This window comes from Pinus tabuliformis, chromosome 4_2 (assembly GCF_031772625.1).
Source record: "Pinus tabuliformis cultivar Carrire ecotype Pingquan chromosome 4_2, CPIR1, whole genome shotgun sequence".
NCBI classification, from domain to species: Eukaryota; Viridiplantae; Streptophyta; class Pinopsida; order Pinales; family Pinaceae; genus Pinus; species Pinus tabuliformis.
The window spans coordinates 180,959,764-180,973,535 of record NC_142304.1 but is presented as its reverse complement, the minus strand read 5'-3'; positions in this window follow the sequence as shown (position 1 = coordinate 180,973,535).

Below are 13,772 nucleotides of genomic sequence, written 5' to 3'. Positions count from 1 at the left end.
CACAAATCTCTTTTACGCAGGAAAACCTTTCCCTTCCCTGATACCAAATGATGAAAGGAGATTTTGGGGTAAGGCCAATTTCCCCTTTCATATCAATTTTTTATCCTGAGGCCTATGAGTTATGGGCCCACAAACCTATCAGAAGCATTTAATGAGGCTTTGAGCCTTTAAACTTGGACCACAACACTTTATTAGATTTTCCTTTAAAAACTTGGGACCATTCATTTAATCAGAATACACAGGATTACATGAAAACAACGTGACCAAACACATAAGCCAGACTTCAAAATTTATAAAACCGCATCTATAATTATCGTCGAGTCTGCTCATCCTTCGCTTTTCAGCTGTGCTACTCCTCCAAACTCTGATCTTCGATCGACGTGATCTTTGTCGTCCATTACATCCTTTAATCCAACGGCCGATGTTTTTCCTTCTCGATCAAACTTGCATGACTGTCCTATGTTGTTGATTTGCGCTTAGTGGATCCCATGGTCCACAACGATTTCGAGTAGACAACAATCATGAGGATTAACCACCCAAAAAGTGGTTTCCTCTCTCCTCCTCACTGCTACATGTCACCTAATGAGTGGAATCGAGTGCTCACCCTTCAATACCACTTATGGGTTTGAGGTCGCCCGAAATACCACTTCCATTGTTTAAAACCACTTCCCTCATGCATTAATGTTCACACATCTATGCCATGCGATGATTGTCGATCTATGAGATCTGACGGCCCCTGTGCATACCCTCATTCGTCTGCCATTTGATGGATTTCTATGTTAAAACACAGTTCCGCTCTGTCATCTTCGTTCTCACGACACAGACAATAACTCGTTTAACATTTGATCACCATCGATCCTTATAATGATCGATGGTCGATCAACACACTTACCACACAGGACTTCAAGCCATTAACACATATATACACAAATGACTCAAAAGGAATTATTACATAAAAACACACGGAATCGACACAACACGCATCTATTCATTATACAATATTGAATACAGACTACGTCATTTCAACCTTAGAAACAAGTTCCCTCTCAGCTACATTTTGATTACTCTCAGCTTACACAAATTATATTTGTTACTCCCTGTCTCCCATTGAACACACAGGTTCATCATATATATAAAAATATTAGATCAGATCATTGAAAGTATCTGATCAAATCCTCTCCATGAATCACTCAACTGTCCCTAATTCTCTCTACATGCATACATATGTGGCAGATTACATTTAATAAAGTCTTCGAGAGACTTTATCCATTCCATCATTTACTCTATTTTAAACAGAAATGTCACCTATTTAGCTCAATGGTCCATGTCTTCCTCCTTGCTCCACTTTGGATTCCTCTTTTAATGAAGAGTGTTGGATGCTCTTGCATCAAAACATAAAGGCCTCCAACCCATTGACGACCCTGAGAACACACACACACACACACACACATAACATCTCATCAAATAAATGCAGGAGCACCACATTTGTCCATGGAGAGAATTGATACTTTTACCTACAACTCATAGAAATATCATTCATTATTCATGATGTGATAAATGTACAAGTAAATATACTTATCCAATTACTTCTTCCTCATAATAAGAAGTCAACAGTCTTCAACAAGGTATTAACCCATGATATTTTAAACTTATTATATTATAGGAATCACACACCAAAATAGGTTAGCTGAAGCATATTAAGCAGCCATGCATATTCATGCAAGTAAATTTATAAATCATGATAATATCAACAATCACATAGCTACATAAGTTAAACCATCACCATGCATGCATCTAAAGCAACACATACACCATGATCATACAAAGATCTCAACAACTTCCTAAGATAGAGTTATTCCATGCACTCAACATATAAATTACACCCCTAGATGTAACCCACCATTATAATTATGGCAATGAGTTACTCAAATTTATACACATATAATGATGACATAAACTCATGAAATCACAAATTAGTCTTGAGTGATATCAAATGACCAATAATGATCATATCAAACAACCTACAAGAGAATAAAATCCCTACATCCACATAACTCAAGCATCTCATAATCATGACAGGTACACAAGTTAGTTGGTTAATCATGATTGAATAATGAATCATGCATCCTTATATAAATGGCACAATATTAATCGTTGATCATAAATCTAATAAGGCATATTACAATATATAGGAAAACATGCATAATCCAAGGATATTTATCTGAATTAATTAGAGATGCTTGGAAACTTAAGGAGGGATTTCAGCATTCTCCTCCCAACCATAAGCCAACTACATTGCAACCTTTCTTGTAGTTGACCACCCTCAATCTGGATCTAGGGTCTAAGGTATTGCGTGCACTAAGGAAGTTTACACCAGCAGTTTGTTCATTCACTAAACTTGATATAACCCACATAGGATTAGACAATCAATGTCTCAAACACACTGAGGGAGTTGGTGGTGGGCTCCAATATTGCAGCAATAATTCTGCAACTCTTGGGGCTCCCTTCTTTACTTTTATCAATCCGGTAGTTCGTAACAAACTTGGAAGCGACAATGCTATATGCACAAGTACTAGCTCTTGCCGCAGCTGTCACTTGATCAGCTGGCACAAGTCCACTAGGAGCTTAAGCCAACTTCTATGAGCTCTTAGAAGAAGCTTTTAAATATGATGGACGAAAGCTAACTCAAAGGAGGCTAATCTACTTGCAAAAAGAAGTGGAAAGCTGAAAGGAAATGCAAACCTTAGTTTTACCGACAAACCCTACTAGTGCAAGTAAAAGGATGAAAGCTATAGAAATGGATGCCATTGACTTCTAGAAAGGTACAATGCATGTGACTAAACTACTTCTAAAGAGAAATATGAAGAAAACATCTTTTTCATTTTTTGAGTAATTTCGCAGGGTCATTATGCATGTGCTTTGACTATTTTTTTATGTGCAGAGGTTGATTGGCGAAAGGAAATGCTTGCAAGAGGTTGAGAAGGTGAGAAGAGGGCCTAAGGGGTCCCTAGCACCCTTCCAGAGAGTTTCACAGTGATCGGATCTCAAGAAACTGCCTTCATGAGCTTCTACAGGAAGTCTGCAGGGGTTCTACAGGATGTACTGTAGCTTCTACAGGATGTTTCTACAGGATGTTCCAAAAGGGAATTTTGAAGGGCTGATGGTGGAAAAAGGTGAAGAAGTGGGTATGGAGGTGAGATAAGGGTGTGAGGAGGTCTAGGACTTGGTGAATGAGGATGAAGAGTGGTTAAGGCGATTGGGTTGGTTCGAAGATAAGAGAAGCAATGTTGTGCGAGAATGTAGGAGCTAGGGCAAAGTGAGAAAACATGGCAAACGAGAGGCAAGAATCTGAGTTAGAGGATGAAGCAAGTTGCATTGATGGGGTAAGGGTAGGAGAGGAGGTTTCACAGGTGCTCTACACGTTATTTTTCAAAACTAATCAAACAAAGACTAAGAAAACCAAAGATCTAGCTACTTTAACCTAATTTGACCTAGAAACCATAAGCATGATGAACAGAAGTTTATTGGCAGCAAATCATGTAAAAAAACTATGGAAACCAAGCAAGAATGGATCTAAGCATGTAATCACAACTGGTACTAACTTTTGCAACTAAGAATCTAACACTAGAAATTGCATGAAGAAGCAAGAACAATGTTTTTATGGCAGCAAGGACACCTTGGTCTCAGCTCATGGTCCCAAGGAGGGAGAGGTGAGATCAAGGGTTGCTTGATGGCCTTTTTTGAAGATATTTTCTATTACCAACCTGTTAAATCACTTGAAATATGGAAAGCTATTTTAATAATCAAGAGCAACCTAATTAACAAAGCAAGATTTTAACCTAAATAACAAATTTTATTCTAAGAATGCAACAAAGGCACATAAAAGTACACAAAGGAGGTACTGGGCACTTGGGTTGGGCCCAACCCCAAGAGCTACAGCCTCCTAAGAGAGATTAGAGCTGGTGCAAGGCTGGATTCATCTTTATTGATCAAAAAATAATAGTTACATCCCAAAAATTGTCCACAAGAAAAAGCTTGAAAATGTGCTGAAATGCATAGCTACCCTACTGACTAAAATCGAACTAACAAAATGACTAACTGACTAAAATCGAACTACAAACTAGCTAACTCCAAATGAGGCCCTCAGCCTTCTTATTTATACAAATTGAGGACCCCAACAGTCCTCCTAAACTTTAGGGACTCGGCTGCCAAAACTTGCAGTTAACAGCAATCCTACTTGACTTGCTTGGCTGCCCCTTGTGCTCCGAGTTTTTGATGGAGAATTCAAGGTATGGGCTCATAAATGAAGGGGACACCGTCCTACAAATCCTCCCCCTTGTTCTTCCACGAATTTGGCTACCAAGTGCTCATTAAAACCTTTGATTTTGTCTCAAAATTGACCAAAAATATTGCATAAAGCACACATTAGACTTGTTGGCATAATGACTAACCCAATTCACTCTATTAGCATAAATATAATAAAAAACATGCAATAAACTAATGAGAATGGTGGATTAAGTCGAATTAGGAGGCTGAATGAGCCCATATAATTACTCATTTCTGGGGCTCATCATCACCCCCCTACTGAAAGTGTTGCTCATCCTTTGAGCAACTAATCTATCTCTTCATCTTTGATGGCCCTGGTGGCCTCCTTATCATCCCAAGCTTCTAATGTAGTCTACTGGTGTGTGCCATAAAATTCTACCTTCTTGTCCATGTCCTTCCATTGTTCCTCCTATTCTGCTTCTTTGAAATCTTATGCTTTTCCTAGCCTTAAAATACATGGAGGTTTGCCTTTCTCTCTTTCCTTTTTGTATTGCAGGTGTGCTTAATGTAGCAAGCACAGCTGCTGCCTCCTTTGCCAATATCTCAGGTGATTTCTCCTCTTGCTGTTCTTTTTCCTTGCTTCCTGTAGAAATCCCTGTGTCAACTGTTTCTGTCTGTGGTGCTGCCATTTCAGGGTGTGTCTGTTCTTTCTCTTGCTGGGTGCCTACCTTGATTGTTGCAACCTTCTTTTGGGCTTTCTTGGCCTTTTTCTTGCCAACCTTTGTCCTTTTTTTCTTTTGCTGTTTCTGCAGTGGTTTCTTTCTCTGTTTTAGGCTCGGCAATTTGGCCCATTTCCCCTTTTTCTTTCTGTTCTTTCTGTGCTTGAATGTCCTGTGTTCCTTCACCATTGGTTTTCTCACCTTCTTCAGTGTGTTCTCCCCTTATGAATCCTCCTGGCATGGTGAGAGTGCTCTTTTTATGTTTTAATCAGAAAAGGAAATGCTCAGGCAACCAAACAGTCAATCTGAAATAGAGGATAGTTGAATTCGGTTTTTTTCTTTTTTTCTAGATCAAAGATAGAATTCCTCGTGTGCTCCTTATAATATCAAATAGCAATAATTCTTCTATTTTAAGACTACTTCCACCCAAAATTTGACTGTCTGCTTATGAAAAGATTTTTTTTACAGAACAGAGTATAGGGGCACGGGTTCTTTTCTCAGCACATAGATAGATAGACACAGTCATTTTTTCACACACTCACACAGGCTGGCCCGTATTGCTGCATGTATCTTTCTTACAGGAGAATTTTGAAGAAGGATGGGGAGATTTCAAATGTAGAGAGAGAAGGAAAATGTGTAGACTCAGGGAAATTTGCAGGCAGACTTTCACTTTTTCAATACACAGGTAGACTTCCACTTTCTTTTTTCCCAATATATTGTCGTGTTCAATTTACCCTCTTACTCAAACAAATCATGCATAGAGGAGTGTTCTCGAGCCTACCTCATTTGGAGCTTGAAGTTCGACGAAAATTCTGGGTTTTCCTTCCGCAGAGCTGTTCTTTGCCTTTCCTGTAGAAGCCTTCCTGTAGACGGCTCTCATTTCCTGTAGAACAAAATAGTGCTTCCTGTAGAATGTCGATAAGTAGGAGGGTTTTGAAAAATGGCCGAGAAAGATTGGTTTGCTGCTATGGAGCTTGTTGCAGCTGCAAGGACGATGATAAACTGGAAACAACAATGGTGAGAGTTCGATTGGCTGTTTATGGAGACTTCCGTTGATGGAGGGTGAGTTGGCCAAGTGCACGTTGGCCCCATGCAGACCGTTTAAACAACCACCACTAATCACGTCTATCACATTCGTCAGACTATTTGTTCTCTACCTGTAATCATGTCCATCAATCACGCTGGAGTTTAAACAGCCACCACTACCTGTTTTCGGTTTTCTTCCTAAGATGGCTGAGCACACGTGTCGTATTCACCCACCGAGCGCTGTTTGAACTAGATGAGAGTGGCCAGTTAGCTGGCTACCGATTTTTTTAATCACAACATCTCATTGTTCACGCAGTTCTCAAATTACATTCATGAAATAGAGGAACGAGTTTAGTCACGTACCTGGAAGTTGAATGTGGTTGTTGTGAGGTGTTGTGGCCTTTCCTTCTGCTACATGCATTTGTTCCTATGGATGCATGCCGGTTTGGTTGCTAATATGTGGCTATTTTTCTTGTGCAGGTATCCTTTGGCTGGATCTACATTGCAGGAGCCTGCTTCAACATTCAGATTTGCACCCTCATGTTGTTGATGTTGAATTTTTACAAGACAACAACTTGTTTTCTCCATAGCTCCCAAACGATAGATCGGATTGACCTAAAACTTTCTGAGCACGCTTCTATCATTGTTATGCACCTCCCATAGCAAAATTGTGGTTAATGGATGCATGGATATCGAGAAAAACTAAAAATGGTTGAAGATTACAGGGGTCAATTTCTCGAAAACCGGGCATCAGAATTAGCTAAAACTGCTTGGGTAGGTTACTATCACCCATATGCATCTCCCCATGAAATAGATTTTGAAACGGATGCACGGATATGGAGAAAATGCAAAAATGGTTGAAGGTGATGGAGGTTGATTTCTTGGAAACTGTGCACCGGAATTGGCTAAAATTGCTCAGGAATGTTGCCATCATCCCTATACAACTCCCTATAAAACGGTTTTGTAAATGGATGCATGGTTTTAACGTGAGGGAAAAAACAAATTTATGTTCTATGTGTTTTTGCTTTAAAGCATTCTGCAGGCAGTTTGCACAGTAAGAAAAAATGAACTTAGGCTATGATGCAGACATGGAAATGATGGAGGAGGAGTTTGAAGACTACAGGAGGATTTATGAACCCTTTATGAAGCTATCATGTTCACCAAACTGCCTTTTAAAATCCATTTCTAGCTTCCTGTAATTTCTACAGGAACTTCCTGTAGAACACACAATTTTTAGGAAAGAAGCACAATGAGATGGAAAAAATAATGGAGAAGGGTGAGGGATGGAAACATGGATGTGCGCAGGCCTCATGGACATATTCCCAGCATTCGGGTCCTCTTCGGAGATCAATTTTGGCTTGTTTGTAGGTTTCCTGTAGAAGACACAGAACTTCCTGTAGAAAGCATAGAACTTCCTCTGTCTTTGTTTTGAGCGATCCTCCTAACCTGCAATGTCCTTGCTGCAACCAGCAATTATTCAATGGAAATTAGGTTTATTTTTATTTTTCTCTTTTCTTCTTTCTTTTTGAAAACAACTAGGGCGCCTCATGGAGGTTTTCACCCTAATTGCCTGCCCTGGGCGTCTCCAAGGGAGGTTTTCACCCAGGGATCTTATTCTCTTTTTATTTTCTCTTATTTCCAACCCATTGACCGCCTCATGGAGGTTTTCAATCAATGAGCCAATCTACGGCGCCTCCGAGGAGATTTTCACCTTGGATTTTTATTTTCCTCTTATTTTCATTTTTTTCTTTTTATTTTTTCTTTTTTTCTACCCTACCCTACTTGGAAAACAAAATCATTTTCAAGTATAAGAATACTTCCAATGGAGCCATGTGCACATCGAGATTAGAGACAAAATGATGTGGAGGCTTAAAATGCATGCTTTGACAAGGATCTAGATTTCAGAGACCAAATGATTTGACTTTGAAGGGATCAAGCATAGCTGAGGAAGAGAGTACTGCTGCAATTTAGTGACCGTCTGAAACCATATCTCAATATAGCTCTGATATCCTTGGTCCTTTTGCTGATCTGGATCATGTTTCATGTCACCTTCTACCATGACCTTCTCATCTTCCTCTTTTCGTTGATTTTCCTCTTGGATACATGGAATATTTGATGGTAACCATGAGGGAACTCTCTCGATCACGGATTTTGATGTCTTCCCTTCATTAAGTGCAGCCCATGGTTCTTTGATCTTTTCTTTTGAATCTTCTTTTGCTGGATGTGGTCCTTCAATACTGTCAATATAATCTCTTTTTTTCCATACTCTTCTTGAGCTATGGTGAATGTCATTGAGCTCAAGAGGAGTCATTTGGAAGTGTTGTACCTCAGCTTTGCAATTGGGTTGAGCTACTCCAATGTGCGGGTTTGGAAATGGTGGTACGAGTAGTTGAGTGGGGGTGTATATTTGAGATGGATGTGGATGGGGTTGTAGTTGGGTAGGTGGTGGAGGCAAAGGAGCGGGATGAGAGTTGTATTGGGGCCTCCACCCCTGATGAGGTGCATTCCACTGAGGCTGTGGCTGAGCGTAGGGGTGAAATGGATGAGTAGTTGGTTGAGCATGATATTGAGGAAGATACAACCAAGGAGGGGGTGTGGACCAGGAAGGATGAGTAGGGGGACCCCAAGAAGGCATGGAAGTGGCTTGATAGGGGTTATAATAGGTCTGGGATGTCCCTTGCATTCCCTGCTGGTAAGTTATGGGTCCATGTGGCCTCCTTTGATTCATATAATAGAGTGGTTCAGTGACTCCTTTAGCCCTCTGATATGCAGTTTTAATTCCGGGCAAGGAAGGGCACTGATTCGTAGGATGGTCTCTTTCACAGACAAAACACACTTCTATGGAGTGCAATGGACATTCATTCCTAGGATGCTTTCTAGTGCACCTGGGACAAAATATGGCCAAAGCCCTCTTGGATTCCTCTTGCTTCCTTTGGATCTGCAAGGTATCCAGTTGCATGGCAAGAAACTGCCTCATCTCGCTCTTGAAATCTTCCATCTGATTTGCAAATTCATTTTTGGATAAGGTACTGCTCCCAACATTTCTGCTTGTAGCCATTTGCTCCAGAGGAATGTTTTCTTCTTCTTCTCCCCTAGAGGTTCTTCAAATATGTCTTGTTGTCCACCTAGGGGTTCTTCTTAATCACAGCCATCGAAGAAGAGAGAAGGTTGGTTATGTGAAGCAGTGGGGGTGTTTTGCAAACATTTTTCTGACTTATCTCTACTCCTACAAGGCATGAAATGAAATCTTTTTCGTTGATTATTGTTTTTTCTGCTTGTACCTACAAAACTGAAATAGATTTAACTGCAACTAACTAAAATCTATCTTACTGAAATGAAAATGCAGAATTGAAATGAAAGAAGGAAAGGACTAATCTATTTTGCTGAAATGAAATTGTAGGAATGAAATGCTAAGCTATGCTTGCAGAATTGAAATTGCGGAATTGAAATGCTAATCTACGCTTGCAGAATTGAAATGCTAGTCTAAGAAAGCAGGAAATGTCTAATATAGTTTTGCAGAAATGAAATTGCAGAATGGAAATAAAACAACTACTCTACTCTTGCAGAAATAAACTACTTAGCAGAAGGTTGCAGTAGAAAATAGAAGAAAAGTAGCAATCACCAATACTCTGACGCTTCCCCGGCAACGATGCCAAAAAGATGGTGGGCTCTAGTATTGCAGCAATAATGCTGCAACTCCTGGGGCTCCCTTCTTTACTTTTATCAACCCGACAGTTTGTAACAAACTTAGAAGCAACGGTGCTATATGCACAAGTACTAGCTCTTGCCGCAGCTGTCACTTGATCAGCTGGCACAAGTCCACTAGGAGCTTAAGCCAACTTCTATGAGCTCTTAGAAGAAGCTTTTAAATATGATGGACGAAAGTTAACTCAAAGGAGGCTAATCTACTTGCAAAAAGAAGTGGAAAGCTAAAAGGAAATGCAAACCCTAGTAAACCCTAGTTTTACCAACTAACCCTACTAGTGCAAGTAAAAGGATGAAAGCTACAGAAATGGAAGCCATTGACTTCTAGAAAGGTAAAATGCATGTGACTAAGCTACTTCTAAAGAGAAATATGAAGAAAACATCTTTTTTTCATTTTTTGAGTAATTTCGCAGGGTTATTATGCATGTGCTTTGACTATTTTTTTCTATGCAGAGGTTGATTGGCGAAAGGAAATCTTTGCAGGAGGTTGGGAAGGTGAGAAGAGGGCCTAAGGGGTACCTAGCACCCTTCCAGAGAGTTTCACAATGATTGGATCTCAAGAAACTACCTTCATGAGCTTCTACAGGAAGTCTGCAGGGGTTCTACAGGATGTACTGTAGCTTCTACAGGATGTTCCGAAAGGGAATTTTGAAGGGTTGATGGTGGAAAAAAGGTGAAGAAGTGGGTATGGAGGTGAGATAAGGGTGTGAGGAGGTCTAGGACTTGGTGAATGAGGATGAAGAGTGGTTAAGGCGATTGGGTTGGTTCGAAGATAAGAGAAGCAATGTTGTGCGAGAATGTAGGAGCTAGGGAAAAGTGAGAAAACGTGGCAAACGAGAGGCAAGAATCTGAGTTAGAGGATGAAGCAGGTTGCATTGATGGGGTAAGGGTAGGAGAGGAGGTTTCACAGGTGCTCTGCACGTTATTTTTCAAAACTAATCAAACAAAGACTAAGAAAACCAAAGATCTAGCTACTTTAACCTAATTTGACCTAGAAACCATAAGCATGATGAACAAAAGTTTATTGGCAGCAAATCATGTAAAAAAAATATGGAAACCAAGCAAGAATGGATCTAAGCATGTAATCACAACTGGTACTAACTTTTGCAACTAAGAATCTAACACTAGAAATTGCATGAAGAAGCAAGAACAATGTTTTTATGGCAGCGAGGACACCTTGGTCTCAGCTCTTTGTCCCAAGGAGGGAGAGGTGAGATCAAGGGTTTCTTGATGGCCTTTTTCGAAGATATTTTCTGTTACCAACCTGTTAAATCACTTGAAATATGGAAAGCTATTTTAATCATCAAAAGCAACCTAATTAACAAAGCAAGATTTTAACCTAAATAATAGATTTTATTCTAAGAATGCAGCAAAGACACATAAAAGCACACAAAGGAGGTAGTGGGCACTTGGGTTGGGCCCAACCCAAGAGCTACAACCCCCTAAGAGAGATTAGATATGGTGCAAAGCTAGATTCATCTTTATTGATCAAAAAATAATAGTTACATCCTAAAAACTGTCCACAAGAAAAAGCTTGGAAATGTGCTGAAATGCAAAGCTACCCTACTGACTAAAATCGAACTAACAAAATGACTAACTGACTAAAATCGAACTACAAAATAGCTAACTCCAAATGAGGCCCTCAGCCTTCTTATTTATACAAATTGAGGACCCCAACAGTCCTCCTAAACTTTAGGGACTCGGCTGCCAAAACTTGCAGTTAACAACAGTCCTACTTGACTTGCTTGGCTGCCCCTTGTTCTCCGAGTTTTTGATGGAGAATTCTAGGTAAGGGTTCATAAATGAAGGGGACATCTTCCTACAAATCCTCCCCCTTGTTCTTCCACGAATTTGGCTGCCAAGTGCTCATTAAAACCTTTGATTTTGTCTCAAAATTGACCAAAAATACTGCATAAAGCACACATTAGACTTGTTGGCATAATGACTAACCCAATTCACTCTATTAGCATAAATATAATCAAAAACATGCAATAAACTAATGAGAATGGTGGGTTAAGTCAAATTAGGATGCTGAATGAGCCCATATAATTACTCATTTCTGGGGCTCATCAGTTGGCGCCTAGAGTCAAAGAGCACAAGCTCAAGGTCACCAAGCACCAACTCCAGGTTACAAAATCAATAATTAGCTCCAGTTGTTTCCTTGATCAACCATATATTGCCCCCAACACTACACATGACACCTCACATTAATCTTGAATGTCTTCTAATAGCAACTGGAAGCAATGTATGTCAGCAAGAGGACTCAGGACAAGTCCCCCAAAATCTCCCAAAGAACCTCCCTCTCCCCAAACCAATGATGTATATCTCCCACTATTTCTCTTTTGATTTTCCTTTTGGGTTCTTTCGTATCCTTCTGTGAACTCATCCCTTCCTTTTCCTTCACGTCTTGACATGAAACTTCGATTCCCAATCCCTTCTTTTCCATGTGTCAAACAGTGGCTTGTCACTTACTCCCTCTTCAAGTGAGTATGGGCCTATTCATAGCCCACAATATGCAACCAACGAGAACACAACATGTTTAACTCACTGGCACACCAATAATAACTACTTATTTTAATTTAGTTGGTAGGGGACATGACTTTAAGTGAAACAGGTAGGTAACAAGCCTCCCTCAAACTAAGGATCCATAAGGCTTTCCAACCTTTAGTTGCATTTAAATAAATAATATTAATAATTATCATATGTATAATCATAGGTCCAGCCAGTCATGGTCCTTCCATGTCAACATTACAATCACAACCGTTTTCAATTTTCAAACTTATGTGATTTTCTTCTGTATATGGAGATTTTAGATTTTCCATAGTAGTAATCGAATTTTGTTGACGTTTTGAATCAAAAAGATGATCCATCATCAAGACAATGTTTAAGGAAAGATGAGACAAGTGGAGGAATAAATAAATAAATAAAGCACAAGAAACAAAAACCATAAATGGTCAGCGAAAATCTAAACTAATATTATATTGTATAATAATATAATAGTTATTATATTTAATTATGTAATACGATTAATAATAATAATAATAATGTTACATATAAATAAAGAATATTATAAAGATTAATGTAATGATTAATTATATTAAAATTAATAAATGACATATTATCTATAAAATTAATGAATAAATAATAATAAAATTAATAATCCATACGTTAATTATATCTATATTTTGTAAATTGAAACTCTTTTTGGTAACAATCACATTATAATTCTTGTGTCTATGTATTTCAAACAATCATCACGACTAAAATGGAAAGTGTGATTCAGTCAAGAGAATAAATAGGGTAGAAAATGCAAAAAGAGTCAATACAAACAGAATATATTAATAAATAAATATTGATCGAATAATGTTCAATAAAATAATAAATAATAAATATTAATTCAAAATAATTAAATATTAAGAATGTAAAGAATAAAAAAAAGTAAAAGTGAATAAATTGAGAAAATAATCCATAAATTAAAAATCAAATGCATGGTGAACAAATAAAAAAAGGAAAAATATATAATAAATAAATATATGTGTGTGTTAAAAAATAAAATTAAAAATCAATTAAAACTCTGATTAGTTAAAGAGTGTGTAGATCCTAAGAATATGAAATGCGTTTATGTGATTCCTTGTTCTTGTGGGACCCCCTACATTGGTGAAACTTTCCGCTCAACAAATCAAAGGATCCATGAGCATGTTGTCGACATCAAGCATTGTAGGACCCACACCTCGGCTTTCGCAGAACATGCGGAAAAAGACCACACCATATTTGTATTGAAGAGCCTCAAGTTATTGCAAAGATTGATCATTTCCATCACTGAAAGTTTAGGGAGACCATAAAGATTTAAAAGATACATAGTAATCTTAACAGATATGGTTGGAAGATTAGTAGTTGTTGGATCCTTGCCCATTCCTCTTTATTAATTTTTCTTAACTTTTTTTTTTCTTTTATCGTTTTTTTCTTCTTTACATACTATTATTTTATGATCCCTCATTCTTTATTTTTATTTATATATATATATATATAGGAAAGACTCATTTCACTCAATAAATT